Genomic DNA, 22620 nt, shown 5'->3' with positions numbered 1-22620 from the left:
CATTTCCTCCTCCAGGCGATTTTCCCGACTCAGGGATCAAACCCATGTCTCCTATATTGGCAGGCAGATTCTTTACCAACCGCATCACATGGGAAGCCCTTACATACATATGCCTGTATACAAATATATCTGCATGCATGTATGTATATACGCCCCCTTCATGGATCACGGCCTTGTTATGGCAAAGGGGCTTGTGTAACTCAATGAAGCTACGAGCCACGCTGTGCAGAGCCACCCAAGACAGATGGGTCATAGTGAAGAGTTCTGACAAGATGTGGTCCACTGGAGCACGTGGTATTCTTGCCTGGAGAACCCCATGGACACGGGGTATGAAAAGTATGAAAAGGCAAAATGGTATGATGCTGGAAGATGAGCGCCCCCAGGTCAAGAAGGTATCCAAAATGCTACTGAGGAAGAGCGGGAGGCAATTATTACATGAATTTAAGCACAATTCTGGGAGACAGCGGAGGACAGAGGAGCCTGGTGTACTACAGTCCCTGGGGTTGCAATGAGTCAGACATAACAGCGACTGAACAACAGTGTATATATGCACGTACTAGTTCACTAGTTCACTAGGACTACCATAACAAAACAACAGAAGCTGCGTAGCTTAAACTATAGACATTTATTGTCTTCTGGTTTTGGAGGCTAGACATTCCAGATCAAGCTCTGGCAGGGTGAGCGTCTGGTGAAAACTCTCTTCCTGGCTTGCAGATGGCCACCTGTTCACTGTACTCACATGGCCTCTTTGTGTGCATGCAGAGAGAAGTCTCTGATGTCTCTTCTTAGAAAGACACTAACCCTATGAGATCAGGGCTCCACTTCTAATGACCTCATTTAATCTCAGTTCTGAGCACCGAAGAATTGATGCTTTTAAACTGTGATGCTGGAGAAGACTCTTGAGGGTCCCTTGGACAGCAAGGCGACCAGACCAGTCAATCCTAAAGGAAATCAACCTTGAACATTCACTGGAAGGACTAATGCTGAAGCAGAAGCTTCAATCCTTTGGCCACCTGATGCAGAGAGCTGACTCATTGGAAAAGACCCTGATGCTGGGAAAGATTGAAGGTAGAAGAAGAAGCGGGCGACAGAGGACAAGATGGTTGGATGGCATCACTGACTCAACAGACATGAGTTTGAGCAAGCTCTGGGAGACAGTGAAGTACAGGGAAGTCTGATGTGCTGCAGTTCATGGGGTTGCAAAGAGTTGAATAGGACTTAGCCATTGAACAACAGCTTTCCCATCTCCAAATCAGCCTCACTGGGGATTAGGGCTCCAACATATGAATTTGTGGGGGATATAAACATTCAATCCGTAACACTATGCATGTATGTGGATCTATGTATATACATATCTCTTCAAATACTGACGTTAACTTTTTTATGTACATTCTTCCAATGCATACATATGGTAATATATGTGATTATATATGTTATATATGTAGTATGCATATATAGGGTGATACATATGGTTTTATATGTGTGTGTGTTTTATATGTATAATGTTATATATAAACGTGCATTTTTTTAAAGAGTGCAAAAACACATATCAAGATGTGAGTAGTTCAAGATGTTATGTGCATATACACATATGCACACATGCACAAACTAAGTCATTCAGTTGTGTCCGACTCTTTGCGACCCTATGGACTGTCTCCCTCCAGGCTCCTCTGTCCATGGGATTCTCCAGGCAAGAATACTGGAGTGGGTTGCTGTGTTCTCCTCCAGGGATCTTTCCGACCCAGGGATTGAACCTGCATCTCATTTATGTCTCCTGCATTGGCAGGTGGGTTCTTTACCACTAGAGTCACCTGGGAAGCCCTATATATATATATATGTGCACACACACACACACACACACACACACATACCATCATGAAGGTCTGGTTTTTTAATACAAAGTTAGGGTCTCGCCATTTTATTACCTGCTCATTTCACTGAACATTCCATGAGCGTTTCCACACGTCCTTGGATGCTCTTCCCCAGCAGCAGTGTGAAAGGCTGTGTGCTTTGCTATTTGTGGCTGTGTCATGAATCACTTCACCAACCCCCAGACACTTAGGTTGTTTGCCATTTCCCACACTAGAAGCAGCGCTGGGATGAGCATTCTCAGAGATAAATCTCTGCGTGCATCCAAGAGGTGCCTTTAGGCCACATTTCCAGAGTGAATGGCTGGGTTTTAAAGGATGCAATAGTCTGACGACCCTTCATCGGTAGAGGAGACATAGGGGAGGGAACGTTCTTGCTTTCCTCTGAAGCCAACATCACGCTCCCTGCATCTGCTAATTCCTTCCACCCTGGGCTGTTGTGAGGATTGAATTAACAGAGACACGCCATGCTTGATGCACAGTTACAATTACCTTTGTTATCACCATGCTCTGCCATAGCATCTTTCTCTCTCTCTCTTTTTTTTTTTTGGGTTGCAGGATGTGAATCTTGCAGCATACGAACTCTTAGTTGCGGCATGTGGGATCCAGTTCCCTGACCAGGGATTGAACCTGGACCCCTTGCATTGGGAGCACAAAGTCTTAGTCACTGGGCCACCAGAGAGGCCCCATCTCTTTTTAATCCTTACCACAAGCCAGAAGGATTGGGATGTTCTCGTTCTTAACAAACACTTTTCCTTGTTTGTGATTCCTTATTTTTTTGGCTCAAAGCTGGTAAGAGAAGGGGCTGAGCCTCTCAAACACATACTCTTTGTCTCGTCATGGCCGCCCCTTCCCGGCACAGGTGAGCTGAGTTCAACAGCCCCATCTGTTCACACCTGGAGTCTGGGATGGTATCTTTCCTGTGGCTACCACAAACTGGGTCCTTAGGACAACAGGAGATTATTCTCTCACGGTGATTAAATATTAGTGGATTAGATAGTGTCTGGAGGCCAGAGGCAGGTCTGTTTTCTCCAAAGGCTCAGGCGGACAGCGCCCTCCTCACCTCTTCCAGATCCTGGTGTCTCCTGGCAACCCTTGGCTTGTGGCAGCATTGCTCCGACCTCTGCCTGTTTCCCTGTCGCCTTCTCCCACGTGGCTCTGCATGTCCTTCTCAGTCCTCTTCTGTCTCATTGGCCCACCCTAATTCAGTGTGATCTCATCCTAATCTTCAATTACCCCTGCAAAGCCCTTATTTCAAGAGACCTTATTTCACATTCTGAGATACAATATGAATTTTGGAAGGACACTATTTAATCCACTACAGTGATGAATGGCCACAAGCTTGCAAGCTCCCTGACAGCGATGTCACTATCTCCAATAACTTTAGTCACTGAACATGGAGCACAGCCCTGGATGGAAGCAGCAAGAGTCCCAGGAAGCAGTCAGGGGTGGTGAGGATGAGGGGGGCATGGTGAAAACCAACTGGGGGCCAGAGTTAAAGATCTTTGAACTGAGGCCAGTTTCATGATCGTCTGTGAGCCTTTAAACCTCTTAGTATCATGTTCTACCTTTACAAAATGGGATTTAACAGCTATCATGTGCTAAACTGTGCTAGAGGCTTTATATGTACAATCTCATCTAATCTCTATTTAATAGAGGATGTATCTGAAGCTTAGAGAAGGAAAGTGACTTGGCCAACATCACATAACCAGAATGCTACAGAAACAGAATTCAAATCTAGCCTCTCTCTCTCTTTTCCCTAGCCACATGCCTTCACTGCATTATACAGCCTTCGGATGAGGGTTAAATGAACCTACGGATGCAAAGGTGCATAGTTAACCATTCCAAAGATGTGAGTATCCTCATTTCTCAGCCATCGCGGTTCAGACGGGCAACTGCTTTCCACAGGACACACGCTGAAAATGGCAACACACCCTGGGGTGAAGTGTGGGACCGAGAAAATTAATCACACCCCATGAATTGGCATTTTACCTCCATCCTCAGAGAAGGACAGAGGCGGTGGCAATGCCAGGCTTCAGGTGCTGAGATGAACATTTAGCTTTGACTTGGGGCAGAGCATGGCACTGATCCTTCTGTTGAAAAGTCCTGCTCATAAGATGCTTTCCTTCCCCTGGAGAAAGAAGCAAAGCCTAGACTTCAAATCAGGATGGAAAGTTCAAATCCTTTCTCTATGCCAGGCACTATTGTTGTTCAGTTAAGTTGTGTCTGACTCTTTGTGACCCCATGGACTGCAGCACACCAGGCATCCCTCTCCCTCACCATCTCCTGGAGTTTGCTCAAAATCATGTCCATCCAGTCGGTGATGCCATCCAACCATCTCATCCTCTGTTGTCCCCTTCTCCTTCTGCCTTCAATCTTTCCCAGCATCAGGGTCTTTTCCAATAAGCCAGCCCTTCACACAGGTGGCCAAAGGATTTGAGCTTCAGCTTCAACCTCGGTCCTTCCAATGAATATTCAGGGTTGATTTCCTTTAGGATTGACTGGTTTGATCTCCTTGCTATCCCAGGGACTCTTAAGAGTCTTCTCCAGCACTACAATTCAAAAGCATCAATTCTTTGGCACTCAACCTTCTTTATTGCCCAGCTTTCACACCCACACATGACTACTGGAAAAAACATAGCTCTGACTATATAGACTTTTGTTGGCAAAGTGTCGCTAGGCTCATTACAAGTCTCATCTCATTTAATCTTCACAACACCTTAGGTGAGGGATTAACCAGCTATGACCATGGGCCAAAGCCAGTCCCCTCCCTGATGTTGCAAATAAAGTTTTATTGGCCGTGCTCATTCATCTATGTATTGTTTATGGCTGCTTTTGCATTACACCAATAGGATGAGTAGCTGTAACAAAGACTGCATGGCCCACATAACCTCAAATATTCACAGAAAAATTTTGCCAACCCCTGCCCTAGATGGTAGATGCTATCATTCCCCTAATTTAAAGGTTTTAAAAAAAAACACACACACACACATTTAGACAGTAACAATAATAGCTAACATTTATTCAGCACTTATTACATGCTAGGATCAAATCACCTCATTTAACTCCCAAAATAGCCCTGGGTGATAAAAACTGTTTGCATCCCCCTGTCACAGATGAGCAGGTAGAGGCTCAAGAAAAGGAGAAAGTGGTGGGGGTCAAGATTTAAAACCAGACCTATCCTACTCCAAAATCATTGTTGCCATCAATTCTATTTACTTAAGAACTACCTCCCCACTTAAGAAGTATCATCATCAGCTTAACAATACAGAAAACTGAGTTGGTTTTATTGCCCTAGATATATGGAGAGTAGCTGTTTTTTAATTGAATTTTAAAAATTATTGGAGTATAATTGCTTTACAGGGTTGTGTTAGCTTCTGGTGTACAACAAAGTGAATCAGCTACAGGTATACATATATCCCCTCCCTCCCACCCCTTACCCCCTCCCCACTTTGCTAGGTCATTACAGAGCACTGAGCTGAGCTCCCTGTGGTTTATAGCAGGTTCCCAATAGCTAGCTATTACATGCATGGTGGTGTATATATGTCAACGAAGAGGAGCTGTTTTAAAAATTTAGCAGGTGATTATCTGGGGAGCTCTACCCCAGGAATTAGGATACACGCGGGTTGAGGGGCAGGGGTCATGTCCAAGGACCTTCATGCAGGAGGTCTTCAGACCAGACCCTGAGAAATGCGGGTACAAGATGTCAGTAAGTGAATATCATGCATGGTCGGTTTCTTTCAGTCTGACCTTGTGTGATAGAACTAGCATGACGGAAACCTCGGCAACATTCTCCGGCTAGAAGGAAGGCAACCAACAGCTGGATGTGTCCACGAGGACAAATCCTAGGAGACAGATAAGCATGTCAGGGCAGCTAGAGAAGATGGTTGCTACAAGGATCTAAGAGGGAGCAAAGCATGGTTGTTTAGAACGAGCAGAGCACTGAGGCACAGAAGTCCCCAGGGCTCCAACTCCAACTGTCACTCAGCTTACAGCAGCTGAGTCACTTCTGGGGGATGAAGCAGCTAAATCCATCTTTTTTATCCCCAAATGCCACACCAGGAAGACTCACGCCTCATGAGCACAGCAGTGCTGGCAAACCAGAGCTGAGCACTGAGCCCCGGACATGACTGGGATGTTCCTGCAGGTTTAATCATTTATCTTGAAAACGTAAAGCTACCTGGGGACAGGGTGGCGATGGTGGGCATGGCAAGTGAGGGCTGACAGTCTTCCAGAAATTTATAATTTAAATCTAGAGAGAAAGGAAACTGCTGGGGACCAAAAGAGAAATCTTCCCTGGTCAGTCATCTCCAGCCACGGGTCACAACATGAATCTAAGTCCAGGGTCCCCTGGGCAATATCCACTTCTGTTTCTGCTTCCTCATTCCATGTACCCAGAGCTCTCACATATGAAGCATCACTAGGAGTCCAGCACTAACTCATCCTGCTCCTAAATACCTTGGTAGGTAGGTACACTCATTATCACCCTCTCTTTATAGGTTAATAAGATGAGGCTCAGAAAGAACGTAAGTGATTGGCCAAAGTCATTCAACCAGTGAATGGCACAGACCCAGGTCTGTCTGATTCCAAAGCCCAGGCTGTAGGTCAAAGGGCTACAGGATAGCATTTCCAAAACCTCAATCACTGCACACAATTCACCACATTCACCACTTTCCAGGTGGCACTAATGGTAAAGAATCTGCCTGCCAATGCAGGAGACTCAGGTTCAACCCCTGGGTTGGGAAGATCCTCTGGAAGAGGAAATGATAACCCACTACAGTATTCTTGCCTGGAAAATTCCATGGACAGAGGAGCCTGGCAGGCTACATACAGTTCACGGGGCCACAGAGTCAGACATGACTAAGTGACTGAACACACACACACATTTTATGTTAGGGGCTGAATGCTTGTGTCCTCCCCTCACCCTGCCAAGGGCCTATGCTGACACCCTAACTCTGAGTGTGATGGTGTCTGGAGGTGGAGTATTTGCGAGGTAATCAGGGTTATAGAGGTCACAAGGGTGGGGCCCCCATAACGGATTAGTGCCCTCTTATGAAGAAGCACCAGAGCTTGCTTCCTGTCTCTCTGTTGTTCACCATGTAAGAACACAAGAAGACAGTCATCTACAAACCAGAAAGAGAGTCCTTACCAAACACCAGATCTGCCAGTGCCTTGATCTTGGACTTCCCAGCCTTTAGAACTGTGAGAAATAACTGTTGTTTAAGTCACTCAGTCTATGACACTTTGTTTTAGCAGCCTGAGCTAAGACACTAACTATACCATCATGTATTCAATATTTCTTTATGCTGATTTTTTTCACTCATATGAACTCCTTAAAGGAAACTGTATTATCATATCCATAAATAATGTCAATATCACTTAGTATAGTTAGAAAATAGTCATAACAATAAGTCCAATGGAAATAAAGTGATGCTATCAAATTCTGACTAAATACTATAGCCTGCTTAGAGCTCAGATTGAAAACCTAACTTTTCTTTCTTAACCATGTAGATTAGTAAGTACTACATAGTTAGCAAGTACTGGAGAGGTGTTAAAGACAAACCATCAAACTGAGCTTTCTTCTTTGACAATTGTAAAGGTCAATTTCCAAAAGAGAGTATAGGAGATACTATGGGCTCAGTTCCAGACCACCGCAATAAAGAATCTATCTCAATAAAGCAAGTCACACAAAGTTTTTGGTTTCTCAGTGCACATAAGAATTTCACTTGCGCTTTACTGTAATTGAATGTGCAAGAGCATTTTGTCTAAAAAAAACAAAGAAAACAATGTATGCACCTTAATTTAAAAATACTTGATGGCTAAAAAATGCTAACCATCATCTGAGCCTTCCGTGAGTCATAATCTTTCTGCTGGCGGAGGGTTTGAAATGTGAGAATTACCAAGACGTGACACAGAGACACGAAGTGAGCAAATGCTATTGGAAAGGTGGCAAGATAGACTTGTTTGACACAAAGATGCCATAAAACTTCAGTTTGTAAAAAACACAGTATCTGGGAAGCACAATAAATTGAGGTATGCCTGTAATTTTCCTGCAACCTAATTCGTTGTGGTTTTGTTACTGAACTCAGATCTAGCTGCTTGCCACTTAGAAGCCATTAAAGAAGCCAGGTTGGAGAAAGGAAAGTTTGCTTTATTTTGGATGCCGGCAACCAGGGGGGAGGGTGGATACCTGTCCAAAGGCTGACTTCCCCCCTTCACCCAACAGTCAGTGGGCAACAGATTTTATAGACAGAGGGGGCTACGTGCAGAAATAGCACAGTCAACTCTGACAGTCATCTTGAAACGGGTCATCAGTGGTCTGACCAGCATCATTTTGATTATTTTAGGTATAATTCCTTCAGTTCCAGGGCTGGTGTGTTTCCATGTCCCTGTGGCCAGTTCTCAAAACTGTGGCAGCTTTTGCATGGCTAGAGTCTGGTCATCATGTAGTTAACTTCTTCCACTGGGTGGTGATTTCAGTATCTATAAGACAGCTCAAAGGATATGGTTTAGAACATGGTCTATAGCCCATGAGAAGGAAATAAAGGTCCTTGAATGTGCTTAATGACTACATTATTATTTGGTTTCCTTTGTTTCTGCCTTTTCTCACTTTTCCGATTAAACTTATTCTTTCGCTAAAGCTTTTCCACAGACAAAAGACAGGTTGAGGACATGGGGGACAACAGCCATAGCATTTCAGTTTGAGGCTAAGAGCATCTGGGTCTCAGAGGGCACCCTTCCTACCCGCTGGGAAAGCTTCTGTAGAATCGAATTCCAGTTCCTTTGATTGGAAGGGACTTAGAGGTCCTGGGGACAACCTCATCTCCATGTCTGACAGGATGTGGAAGGACATGGCACAATTTGGTTCTGAGGGTCCCTCAACAAACAGCAGTGGGCTCAATCTCTTGAGTTCTCACTGGAAATTAAATGAGAACTGAGGCGTGAAGGCAAGCGTGTCAAATTTTTCACCCAAAGATGAATCAGCCATTTAGAGCCATTATTTCAACCCAGCTCATATCATAGAAGCAATTTAATGATGGTGGACATATTCATTTCAGTCCCACAAACACTTACTAGGCATCCGGCATCCTTAGAACATCCTCAAAAGGACACATGAGAGAATGGGCCTTTGGAGACCAAGGGAGCCTGGAGGTAAGCATCAAAGGACAATCACCTTCAACCTAATATGTCCTTTTCTATTGCGTGAATAGATGTGGGCCATTTTTTAAAAAGTCTTTATTGAATTTGTTACCATATTGCTTTTGTTTTGGTTTTTTGGCCACGAGGCATTAGGATCTTAGCTTCCCCACCCAGGGATCAAATCTGTACTCGCCACATTGGAAGGCAAAGTCTTAATCACTGGGACACCAGGGAAGAACCTAACACCAGGAGAGAAACTATTTGAATTTTTTAATAAGCTTTTTTCAAATTTTGGAATAAATTTTCATTTATAGAAAAGTTGCAAAGACACTACAGAGAATTGCTATCTGCCCTTCCCCTATTGCCCACCATTGTTAACATGACTGATGCGGGTGTGATTTACTGTTTTTGTTGTTGTTGTTTAGTCACTAAGTCATGTCCGACTCTTTTGCGGTCCCATGAACTGTAGCCCACCAGGCTCCTCTGTCCATGGGATTTCCCAGCAAGAATACTGGAGCGGGTTGCCATTTCCTTCTCCAGGGGATGTTCCCCACCCAGGGACTGTGAGCTGAGGCAGGAGGCTGATAAGCACCCCTCCACCAGGGCAAAGCTATTGGAGATTCAGTCCCTGTGGATCAAAACTCCAAGAAGAAAATAGCAGGACAATTAAGGGAGGAGGCTGGGCCCCGCCTAGACCACATATTTCTCATTCCTGAAGTCACAAGACCTCCTCGACCACACATGCACAGAAAGGCTCCTTGGAGACCAAAGGGGAGTTATGCTAAGGGATGTGCTACCCAGACGCCTTTTCGGTAAAATCCGTCTTGGCTAAGAGATGCGTGTGCACACATGGGAGGATCCTGCGATAGACCAAATATGGACAGTGAACCAGAGAAATCCAAATGATTGGCCAAAGGAAACCCGGAAGAAATGCCTCATAAAAGTGAGTCAAGCTGCCACGAGGGTGCAACTCAGCGACTCTCTCTCCCTGAGACCGCTCATGTGTTTATCCACATGTACTGTACTATTTTTCCTCTCAATAAACACTTTACCTGTTTCACCACTCTCCATCTTTGTGGGAATTCTTTTCTGCAAAGTCGAAGGGCCAGGGCCCTTGTCACTGACCACTGATCTAGTGACTAGGATTTGGTGCTTTCACCGACGCAACCCGGCCTCAGTCACTGGCTGGGAACCCCAGCCACTACAGACCGAGGCCACCCAAGATTATATCCCATGTCTTCTGCATAGGCAGGCGGATTCTTTACCACTGAGTGACCAAAGAAGCCCGATTCACTGTTGACTGTGTTGTTTCAACGCTTATCATGGCAGGTGTTACCTACTGAAAACATTAAAGAAACAGAGAAAAAGCTGTTGGGTGCAGGTCCTGTGGGAGCCAGGTGAGCCCTCAAAGATGGCCTATGAGAGGGGCCGTTATGGGCATGAACTTTTCAGGTGTCATGACTACCTCCCAGGCTGACCTTGGTCCCATCAATTGATGAGTCTGGGCCTCAGTTTCTTCATCTGCCAAATGGGGACAATCGCTCATTTCTCAGCTGATCTTCATGCCAGGCATACAGAAACTTCTCTGTAATATTTGCTATTATTCATTTAATAAATATCAATGAAAAATTGCTTCATGCCAGATCCTGCTCTAAGTAATGGGGATGAAACAAAACAGACAAAACCCTTGCTCTCATCAAGCTGACCTTCTAGGAAGGGGCTTATGTGTCAGGGAGAAAAGTCATTAGCTCACAGCTTTCCCCTGATGGTAGTTTTGGACAGATTCCAGTTCAAGTCCTGGCTCGACCAGTCACTGTGTGATCTGGACCATGTTACTGACTCTTCCCAAGACTCAGTTTCCTCCTCTGTGAAATGGGACAGTAACTCCTACCTCACAGAGTTGCTGCTCTGGAGATGAAGTAAGATGACAGGTCAAGTGCTTGGTGCAGTGCCTGAGTGTGATAAAGGGTGGTCAGTATCATTTTTACTACTCGCACCTGTCCTTTCCCTGGAAAAGTCAGACCACTGTGGGGGAGGAGACAAGGTCAGGATCATCAGATCTAGAGAACGAGGGCCTGCTGATCATTTAGACCCACACCTGCTCCCCAGTGGCTCAGCAGTAAAGAATCTGTCTGCAGTGCAGGAGAGGCATGTTCAATCCCCAGGTCAGGAAGATCCCCTGGAGGCGTGCATGGCACCCCACTCCAGTATTCTTGCCTGGGAAATCCCATGGACAGAGGAGCCTGGTGGGCTACAATCCATAGAGTCACAAAGAGTTAGACACGACTGAAACAACCGGGCATGCATGCACACACACATCACCCTGAATGAAGGGTCCAAGAATGGCCCCGCTTCCCTCTGCCAAGGAGCCAGGTCCTCTAGCTCGCCACCCTGGGTCCCCACGGGCACATCTTCCTGGTATCGACCAGAGGGAGAGTTTTAAATACCAGGGAAGGATATCTGAGCCCCATTACTGGGTGACAGATATCCTGATGCATTTCAAAGGCTCCTGGTGATACCCCAGCCTTTTACTGTCATCAATCATTCATGGAGGATAGAAGCTCATTTCAACCCCTCAAACGTCCTAGTATGGGATGTATCAAGCATCTCGCCTTCTCGCTATGAAGTGAATATAATGGGAAACAGTCAGTTGCTCTTAATGAGTCACCATTTCCCAAGAAGATGAAGTAACTGCTTTTAATTCAGACGCTCCGTATCCTCCCCCTCTGCCTTGTGAATAAGGATGCCTCTGGGTCCTGCGAGTAATCATACCTCCTTCTGCACGCCGCCTTCTCATATGTAATGCCTCTTTATAATCACAATCACTCCACAGGAAGGTTTTGCAGCTGAAGAAACTGATCTGCCTTCAAATCGTGACCATGGTTATTATTCTCTAATGGGACTTCGGGTATGTTTTTTTTTTTTTCGCTTCTCTGAGTTTCTATTTTCTCAGCCACATCTGCCTTGTCTGAGGTCAGGAAAGGAGTTAGGGAGAAGGTCTGATCAGCAACAGGGTTAAGAAACAGGCTCTGGAGTCAAGTCGACTTGGGTTTAAGTCTTGGCTCTGCCTCCTTCTAGCTGCTGCCCTTCAACTCTCTCAGCCTCAGTTTCTTTTTTCTTAACTTTATTTATTTTTGGCTGTGCTGGGGCTTCGATGCTGCGCTCGGGCTTTCTCTAGTTGCAGAGAGCAGGGTTCTCATGGTGGTGGTTTCTCTTGCTGTGGTGCATGGGCTTAGTTGCTCGGAGGCACGTGAGATCTTCCTGCACCAGGAATCAAACCCGCATGCCCTATGTTGGAAGGCAATTTCTTAATCACTGGACCACCAGAGAAGTCCCAAAGCCTCAGTTTCCTTATCTATAAATTGAGGGTAAGGACACAGCCATGAAATTAAAAGATGCTTGCTCCTTGGAAGAAAAGCTATGACCAACCTAGATGGCATATTAAAAAGCAGAGGCATTACTTTGCCAACAATGGTCCGTCTAGTCAAAGCTGTGGTTTTTCCAGTAGTCATGTGTGGATGTGAAAGTTGGACTATAAAGAAAGCTGAGCACTGAAGAATTGATGCTTTTGAACTGTGGTGTTGGAGAAGACTCTTGAGAGTCCCTTGGACTGCAAGAAGATCAAACCAGTCCATTCTAAAGGAAATCAGTCCTGAATATTCATTGGAAGGACTGATGCTGAAGCTGAAATTCCAATCCTTTGGCCACCTGATGCGAAGAACTGACTCACTGGAAAAGGCCCTGATGCTGGGAAAGATTGAAGGCAGGAGGAGAAGGGGGCGACAGAGGATGAGATGGTTGGATGGCATCACCAGCTCGATAGACATGAGTTTGAGTAAGCTCTGGGAGTTGGACAGGGAAGCCTGGCATGGTGCAGTCCATGTGGTTGCTAAGAGTCGGACACGACTGAGCGACTGAACTGAACTGAAGGACACAGAATGTGGGAACCTCTGAAGGCTCATTCTGAGAGCTCAGAAACCAAAGGGAAAGCAAGGGTTTTACCTCCTCTCTGCTCCACAGCCTCTGAGCTCTCTGTTGGGACTGAGTTTCTTTGCCATCAGCACTACTGACTTGTGGGGCCGGCTCCTTCTCAGCCGGGGGCCGTCCTATGCGCTGGAGGATGTTTAGTAGCATCCTTCGCCTCTACACGCTAGAAGCCAGTAGCATCCTCCCACCCACCCAAAGTGTCTTCACATACTTGTGAATGTCGCCACAGGAGACAAACTCACTCTCCTCTCCCCGAAAACTAGTGATGTAGACACACTCTTTCAACAGTGCTCTTGGGAGCACAGATATGAGACCCACATGCTGCTGCTGCTAAGTTGCTTCAGTCATGTCTGATTCCTTGCAACCCCATGGACTGTAGCCCCCCAGGTTCCTCTATCCATGGGGATCCCCAGGCAAGAATATTGGAGTGGGTTACCATTGCCTTCTCCAGAGGATCTGCCCAACCCAAGGATCAAACCTGCACCTCTTATGTCTCCTGCATTGGCAGGCAGGTTCTTTACCACTAGCGCTAACTGGGAAGTCCAGAGACCCACGTGGGTGTGGTTCAAAGTTCATTTCCCAGGACTTCCCCAGTGGTCCAGCGGTTAAGACTCCATGCTTCCAATGCAGAGGGTGCAAGTTCAATCCCTCATCAGGGAACTAAGATTCCACATGCCACATCATGGCTCAGCCAAAAGATTTTTAAAAAAATTCATTTCCATGGACCTCTCCGGAGTCTACTGAATCAGAATCTCTCTGGAGGAGGTCCCCACAATCTGTATGTCATTAAGGCGATTTCTTCATTCATTTCTTTGTTTCCTGAAATGAGGAGAGAGTGGTGGAATCCACAGCAAGGGGTCATTATGAAGACTAACTGAGGGGATCCATACAGCCCGTAGCACGGTGTACTCAATCAATGTTAGCTCTTTCATCACAGAAGCACTGGTCTGGACAAAGGGGAACATGGAGGACTCCAGACTTGGGGGAAGAACAGGAAAAACATGGGCAGTGGTAATGGCCACTGGTTCAAATGCCAGCTGAGAACTGTAACTAATAAGTTACAGGTGACACAAGGGAGACCATTCAAGCCACACAAGAGCTTCGCTCTGCAGATAATCACTTCTCACGTTGACTTCATGCTCAACTGCCTCCCCAGCCAAAACAACTCACTGTCAATAAAAGGCAAGAGGTGAAAAAGTAAAAAAAAAAAAAAAAAACCAGTCTAAGTTGTTCATTGCTGCCTTTGAAAATGACCACAAATTTACTGGCTTAAAAGAACGCAAACGTACTGCTTTATCTTTCTGGAGTCAGAGGTTTGACATAAGTCTCACTTGTTCTAGCTTCTAGTGGTCACCGACACTCCTTGGTTAATAGCCACCTCCTCCATTTTCAAAGCCAGCCACGACAGGAGGAGTCCTTTTTACGGGACATCTCTCTGATCCTTCTTAGTTCTTCACATCTCTCTCTGACTCAGTCAAGAAAGGCTCTCTCATCTTAAGGGCTCATGTGATTAGACTGGGTCCACTCTTTTTTTTTTCTTTTTTTTTTAGACTGGGTCCACTCTTGTAATCCATTATAATCTCTTCCTTCTCAAAGTCTGTACCTTAGTTCCACCTGCAATAATTCCTGTTTGCTGTATGAGGTAACATATTCATAGGTTCTGAAGATAGGAGTGTAGGCATCTTTTGGGGACCATTATTCAGTAAATCACAGTCTATATAATAGTGGAGACCAGATAAACCAACTGTGGAGAGTCCCAGAGTGGAGTCATCATCATCCTCAGAGGCAAAATCTGTGGTCTGTAGAAAGGGACCTAGTCCCATTGAAGGAAGTAGGGCAACCAAGCAGTAAGACTGCCCTCCTGCTCACTGGGGATCATCCACCCCACACAGCTCATGCCAGCAGCCATCACACAACAAACACCCTCAGCTGATAGCATGACTCAAGTCGAAATGTCAGTTCTGCCCCTTACTGGCTTGTGACTCTGGACAAGATACTTACATTCTCTGAGATTTTGCTTTTTCACTTATAAAGTGTGTCTAACTACCCTAGCTTGCAATATTCGTTCATTCCATAATAACTATCTGCAAGGCTGGTAAGCTGGTCATGTGACCTTTCCCCCTGTCAAGGTCCATCATTAGTAAAATGGGGATAATAATATAGATTACTCATTGGCTATGGTGATGGTTGAATGATAGGCTGTGTGCAAGGCTCTTAAGGTGGCACCTGGTACATCATAAGGAGAGAGGTTGTCAACGATCACGACTACCATCACCACCAGCATCACCACCCTCATGATCATTACCATCATTATCATCTTCTGCATTGTCACGATCATCATCATCCCTGCAATCACTACCATCATCATCGCTACCATCACCGCCATCATCCCTACCATCATCACCATCACCATCATCATCACCACCATCACCATCAGAAGCAGCACCAACATCAAAAGAGAAACCAGACAATCTCAGACCAACACCACTGCTGAAGCTGGAGACAGGGAAGGACAGAAGAGATCAGCCCCAGGAGCTCCTGCCCCAACTTTACCTCCCTCCCCAGAACTCCCTTTAATGGGAATGCCCTACCTCTGACACCATCCCATTCCATGCTTACTTAAGGACCACAAGAAGCGCTCTGTCCCACCAGCATTGTCCACAAAACGAGCCCTAGGTCTGGAGGGAAGGGGATGGGAGGTGATATTAAGGTAATGGGAAAAAAAAATTTAAGCAACTATTCTAGAATAAGGGCTTCCCTGGTAGCTCAAACGGTAAAGACTCTGCCTGCAATGCAGGAGACCCAGGTTCGATCCCTGGGTTGGGAAGATCCCCTGGAGAAGGAAATGGCAATCCACTCCAGTTTTCTTGCCTGGAGAATCCGATGGACAGAGGAGCCTGGCAGGCAACAGTCCATGGGGTCACGAATATTGTCCTTCAAGAAATCACCTCAGAATGCTTCTAATAATCCTAACATTCCTCAAGCCTTTTAAAACTTTTATTAGACTCTTATATGATGATTCAGTCCTTTCTGGAATAAGGAAAGGGATCAATAAGAAAACTAGTCTTTGATCACTGCTTTCAAATAAATTTATGAGCCATTCCAGAAAAAACAGTTTAACACACCTATATTCACTTTTTTATATTCACAAGATTTGATTACCTACTTTATTTGCATCACCTGGCTCAGAATGACTTTTCCAAAAATGAAATTCCCTCTCCAAGAAAAAAGTTGCTTATCACCATTAAGGGTGCTCACAAGACCTCAACATGGATTGGGATTGTGGTTCCCAAGAGAGGTTTCCATTTGAATAATGTGTGTGCAATACTTCCAGAGTGGGGCTTGAAGGAGGGTGACACATGAGTTCTGGCAGTTTATTTAACAATCTGTAATGTCATATTTTCCCTTCTAAGTGACCATCAATGAGTCACCAAGTGGCTCTGTCATACCCAAGCAGAAGGGCTCAGCTTGGTTCCTGAGGTCCTCTGAGACCCTACCAGAGAACAAAGCATTCTCTCTAACTCAGAGGGAACTGTTAAGAATGCTGAATTAAAACCATGGAAATCAATAACCCTATAATAACAATAATGTAACTGTCCACTTAAAACTGCATAAACAACTAATGCTGTTTGGCACTTCTGTAGGTTCATCCTATTATTCAAAGTTCTTTTTTTTTTTTTTTTTTTTTAATGTCCTCCAGCCCTGAAATCTCAGAACAACTTCATGAATATAGACAATTACGAATCTACCCTGAGCTGTGAATCATGCATCTTTTAGTAAGGCTCCCTAACACTTCCAATTTTCAAACCAATTCAGAAGTAAGCGGAGGGCCCGGGTCACGCAAGGGTGGGTAGAGAACCAGATGGTGCCACTTAAAAGCCCGCTTGGTGGGCTGGTATGATTGGAATCTAGAGGAATGTAAATTGAGACTGTCTAAAGTAATATTTCAGTTTTTAAAAATTGCTTAGCCTTAAAAAAAAAAAATTGCTTAGCCTTAAAATCACGTGGCTCATTTCATCTCTCACTGCCTGGAAACTTAACTGGAGACATAAACTGCTTGGAGAACATAATTTTAACTCAGAAAGTTTGCGAATGAGGGACAGCCTAGGATAAATCCTTATCTGAGTGGTTTGGCTGGGATTCAGGGTGTTCGAGGGTCAAAGAAAACCAGCCAGGGAAGCCTGTGGGCTGTGTGAGAGCATGAGTGGGTCAAGTTCAGTGTTCACCAACAGGGTTGTAAACTGGGAAACCAGAGGGAGAGTCGGATTATGGCAGAAGAAGAAAAGACACAAACGCTGAAATGGACTTGCCGGATTGAAAGTCCAGTAGGAGAGGTAAGGTAAAACCCTAAACAGAAAGGCCACAGGCAAAAACATCAGGACCGGAAATATTTAGTTTTTTTTTTTTAAATGAAAGTTCACGCTTTGTCCACATTTCCTTGGTTTTTACCTACTGTCCTCTTTTTTTGTGTTTCAGGATCCCATCCAGGACACCCCATGACATTTAGTCATCATGTCTCCTTAGGTTTCTCTTGGTGGAGACAGTTTCTCAGAGTGTCCTTGTTTGTTTGCTTTTTTCAAAAAATAATATGTATTTATTTATTTGGCTGCACCGGATCTTAATTGCAGCATGTAGGATCTAGTTCCCTGACCAGGTACCGAACAAGAGACTCTGGAGTGCTAAGTCTTAGCACCTGGCTCACCTTTGGAAGGAAATCCCAAAATGTCCTTGCTTTTGATGATGACCTTGACAATTGTAAGAAGTATTCGTCAGGTGTTTTGCTCAATGTCCCTCCACTGGGATCTGCCTGATGTTTCTCTGATGACTGGACTGGGGTTATGGGTTTTTGGAGGAAGATCATAGAGCTAGAGTGCCATTCTCCTTGCCTTCTATCAAGGGCACATACTAAAGGTTACTCTCGATCAAGGTCACTCTTGATGCTGACCCTGATCTCATAGCTGAGGTCATGTTTATTAGATTTCTCCCCCTACCTCTTTCCATACCACCCTCTTTGGAAGGACATCAATAAGCACAGCTCACATTCACACAAGATGGGGAGTTATGCCCACTTCCTTGAGGGCAGAATATGGTATTATTTTTATAAATAGAAAAAAAAATTCCTACATTGGAAGATGAAGAGGATCACAAGTGGATCACAAACCCAGTGGATCACAAACCCAGAACTTCTTGCATGTCCCAGCCAGAATTGGGGGTGTGGCTAGGGCCAGCAACCCTGCAAGAGATTCAAAATCAGAGCATTTGAGTTCAAGCATCAATGTGGCTTCAAAAAAGCTGAAGATGCCAAAAAACTGGACACAAAAGCTAGCCAAGATTTCAGCCAGTTGAGATTTATTTCATAAGCATGGAGTATTATTCTCCCTGGCATCCCTTTTGAACATGCAAGGTTCAACTCCTGAGAAGGGGGTAGTTCTTCTGTGGGACCTTGGGCAAATGACATAGCCTCAAAAGGTCTGGGGGGTTCTTCATATATTCAACATACCTACCCTGGGCCAAACAATGTTCTAGGCTCTAAGCACAGAGATACGCAGCACTCATCCCAGTGTGGAAGATGGGCTGCAGGTAAACAGTCTTTAAGTCAACTGGACTATGTGGAGAGTAAAATGTGGTTATGGGCTGGTAAGCAATTGATGGCGGCTCCTTCAAACAGTGTGGCTGGGGAGGACCTCTTTGAGAAAGTGACATCTGAGCTGACATTAAATGATCAAGAGGAGCTGGCCTGGGAAGACAGAAGGAAAGGATGTTACCATCAGATGGAACAGCAAGTGCAGGAGCCGTGAGATAGGAACAAACTTGACGTTCATGAACAGAGAGAAGGTCAGCGTGGGTGGAACAAAATGAGGATGTGACATGATGGTGAGACAGGAAGGGGCCAGATAATGCAAGGCTGGTGGAAAGCTGGATTTTATTCCCAGTGACTGACCTACGGAAGGATTCTAAGCAGGGGAGAGATGAGATTGCTGTCTTCTGTGAGAGAGGGTGTAAAGGTAGGGAGCAGGCATATAGGTAGAAAGATCAGCTTCCTGCAACTGCCTCAGAGAGTTGGAGGATTAAATGCAGCATAATGTATGCAAAGTGCTTAATCGAGGGCTCAGTCATGGCAAGAGATCGATAAACACAATAAAATAAAATAAAATGCAATCAATAAGCACACAACTGCAGTTATGCAGATACCAGCTGCTTCTTCCAGCTCAGCCACGGTCGCCTCTGTAGCTCCCACTCTCCGTGGACTTTTGCAGAAGGTGATTCAGCCCTACAGTTGCTGGCTGTCCTGTTCCCACAGATAGGGCTGTCTGATCTGGGGTGTGGCAGATAGGTGGCCAGGAGGTTGAGCATTTGGGGGGCACACACACACACACACACACACCCAGGCACATAAGATGGAGACTGAAACATTGGGCCAGGCCCCAGGCAGGACTGGAGTGTGTTCTGAGGGTCCTTTGTGAAGGATAGCAGAATATGTCACCCCAAAACACGTCCTTTTCCCATAAGGATTATTTTGAGCTGAAAGCAATTGAGGGAAAAAAAAGGTACAAGAAAAGCTCCCTACCCTCTTCAATTTGCCTAAAAGCAGGATATCAATTTATAATAAAGGTTATAAATTGTATAACATTTATATATATATATATATATACCTAGAATATATATACAGAAGGCAACGGCAACCCACTCCAGTATTCTTGCCTGGAGAATCCCAAGGACAGGGGAGCCTGGTGGACTGTCGTCTATGGGGTCGCACAGAGTCGGACACGACTGAAGCGACTTAGCAGCAGCAGCAGCATACCTAGTATGTATAATGGTATATATTATATATACCTTTATAAGTTGTATGGAGATAATAAATTTAAATTTATTATAAATTATAATAAAGGTTATATATTTATAGAATTATAAATCTCCCTTCTGTACCAGGAAGGAGAGAAATTAATCAGTGGAAACAACTCTAGATCTTCATCAGCCTGGAGATGTCTCCAGAGGAATCTACACAACAAACTTAAAGACTAACCAATCCTTATCCTCCATTACTTTCCCCCATCTACTTACCTTCCCATTAGAAACTCAAAGTCCCTTTTCTTGTCTTGTCACTTTCCTAAAAATGTATCATTCTTCTGTGAAGATTCTATATCAGCCCGAGTTCTAACCACCCCGATGAGCTACTCATCATTGAGTGCTCCCAGGTACATGTGTGATGGCACATGTTAATAAGCCTGGCTGTTTTTCTGTTTTGTCAGTTTCATTTACAGGGCTGCCACCAGGGAGTCTGAGATGGACAGAGGAAAACTCTTTTTTTCCCTTTCCAACACTTGTTGGCACCTCCAAATTGGGTGCAAGTAACTGAGGGCCACACACTTGTCTGGCGGAAGAGAGGGAAAAAAGATGCTGAATCTGGAGTGGGTTGCTGAGGGCAAAAGAAAAACAAGATCAGAACGAAGTTGTCCCAAGGGATAACCTGGAGGTGATAAATATTTGGGGAAAGATAGGAAAAATGAGACTCTGTGGTGTGGAAAGGAGCAGAGGAAACAGTCAACAATACCCCCAAGACTGGAAAACGCCACCATGAGTCACCAAGAGCCCACGTCAGGAAACAGCTATTTTGAGCTTGGTTAGAGAGTGTGGCACTGTCTGCTTTTACTGAGAAGATGAGTGAGTGGCTGAGCCAGGACGTTAGCTATTCATATCACTGCTTCCCCGAAACAGAATCTCAATCAACTGAGTGCTGAGAGTCTAGACCACCTGATTGCACAGAAAATGAAATCTAAAGCATTCAGTAGCTTTGGGTTTGTCAAGCCTAGAAAGTCTGTTCCAGAAGAAGCTGGAACCTGCAGAGAGAATCTGCCAAAGGGAAGGCAGGCATCCCTTTCAGAAGACGGGGTGTGAGGAGCAATTTCCTGCTCCACGCAGCTCGCCCACCCACTTTGTTCAAGGCATTTCGATTCTAAATGTCACATTGTGATGTCCCCAGTGGGAAGTGGACATTTGTTGATTTTTGCCTCCCAGCACCCAGTCACCTCTCCTTGGTAAGTGGACTCCCATTTTAGTTGGGAATCTGATGCAGGCAACACTCCTGGATCTTGAGGATTCTTGGGGCTGACCCTGCCTGGGTGTGGTGTTCTGTTCCCCCAGGCGCAGAGCTGGTTCAGATGGACACGAAGCTCCATAACAAAACACAGGTAATTAGGTCCCGAGCTTTTGTGTAAACTCTTGGAGGAGGAGAAACTCGGCCTGGTTTCTGCTGGCCATGGACCAATCATCACATGGATCCTGAGAGCAAATCTTCACGGAAGGAAGACGAGCCAAGAGATGGAGAGAAACAGAGGAACCCTGGATCAACTTCTCCTGGAGGAACAGAACTGGTGCATCCTCTTTGCTTAAGCAGTTTGAGTTTTCTGTTGCATATAACCAAGATGGTCACACAAATACTCCACATCTTCTAACAGAAATGTATAAGAAGGAGCAGCAGAGGGTGAAAATACTGCTGTGCTAACAGGGCTGTGGATCCAGGGCAGTCCTTGTGTTTCCCCTTGTCCATAGTAAAAAATGCCAACACAACTCTTTCCTAGGTCAGGGGTCGCAAACTACAGCCCAAGGACCAAATTCAGCCCACCACTGTATTTGTACAGCCTGTGAGCTAAGGATGGTTTTTACATTTTTTTAAAATATTGGGGGAAAAAATCAAAAGAAAACAAATAGTTTGTGACATGTGAAAAGTACACAAAATTCACATTTCAGTGTCCCTAAATAAAGCTTTATTGGAACGAAGCCATTTCCATTTGTTTATGTATTATCTATGGCTGCTTTCACACTACAACAGAGCTGAATGGTTGGAATAGAGACCATCTGGCTTCAAAGACAAAAATATTTACTACTAGCCTGTTACGAGAAGGTTTGCAGACCTCTGTCCTAAAGGATCCTTTAGACAAAAGAGATTCTGTAACTTGCCTTTTATAAACTAGCCAAACTTAAGCAGAGAAACGTGTTCAAAAGATTGGCTTTTCTTTCCAAGTAAAAAAATGAAGAAAAAAATTGCTAATTATTTACAGAAACTTGTTTAGAAGAAACTCCATGTTAAGGTTATAAACCAGAAGTACTATTCAGAACTCAAAAAATCATCCCAAAGGCAAGAGCAATGATACATTCAATTTCAGTAATGATTATTTCCCCATAACTGTGAAAAGTCTATTTCTAGCAACTTCTACTTTTTTTTAAATAATCCAAGAACTAATATAAGCCATAACTGAAATGAACTTTAGAGTAAGAAGAACAATAGCTATTATTTATTAAGCCTTTACTATTTGCCAGGCAGAGTCTGAACATTTTACTTACATTCACACATTTAATGGTCCCAACCACCGTACAGGGTAGATATTATTATTCTACCTATTTGGCAGATGAATAAACTGAGGCACAGAGGCAGGCTGAGTAATTTGCCTACAGTCGCACAGCCAGCAAATACTGGGGCCAGGATTCAAGCCCCTATAAACTGGTCCCCTAAATTGGACTACACGGTGGGGTAGACTATCTCAGCTTTATTTAAAGACACATTTTAAAATATTAATTTATTTGGCTTCGTTGGGTCTTAGTCGCGGCCTGCAGCATCTCTATTTTC

At 44.7% G+C, this 22620-nt stretch overlaps 1 protein-coding gene across 1 annotated transcript in view; it reads right to left on the bottom strand.

Moving 5' to 3' along the window:
- The window catches only part of BMERB1 (bMERB domain containing 1), a 142146-nt gene that overhangs the window by 60017 nt on the left and 59509 nt on the right, over positions 1-22620 (bottom strand). The window lies entirely within an intron of this gene.

The sequence above is a fragment of the Dama dama genome, chromosome 10 (genome assembly GCF_033118175.1).
Source record: "Dama dama isolate Ldn47 chromosome 10, ASM3311817v1, whole genome shotgun sequence".
NCBI classification, from domain to species: Eukaryota; Metazoa; Chordata; class Mammalia; order Artiodactyla; family Cervidae; genus Dama; species Dama dama.
Note: the sequence above shows the minus strand (reverse complement) of the source record. Positions and strands in the feature narration are given on the sequence as shown.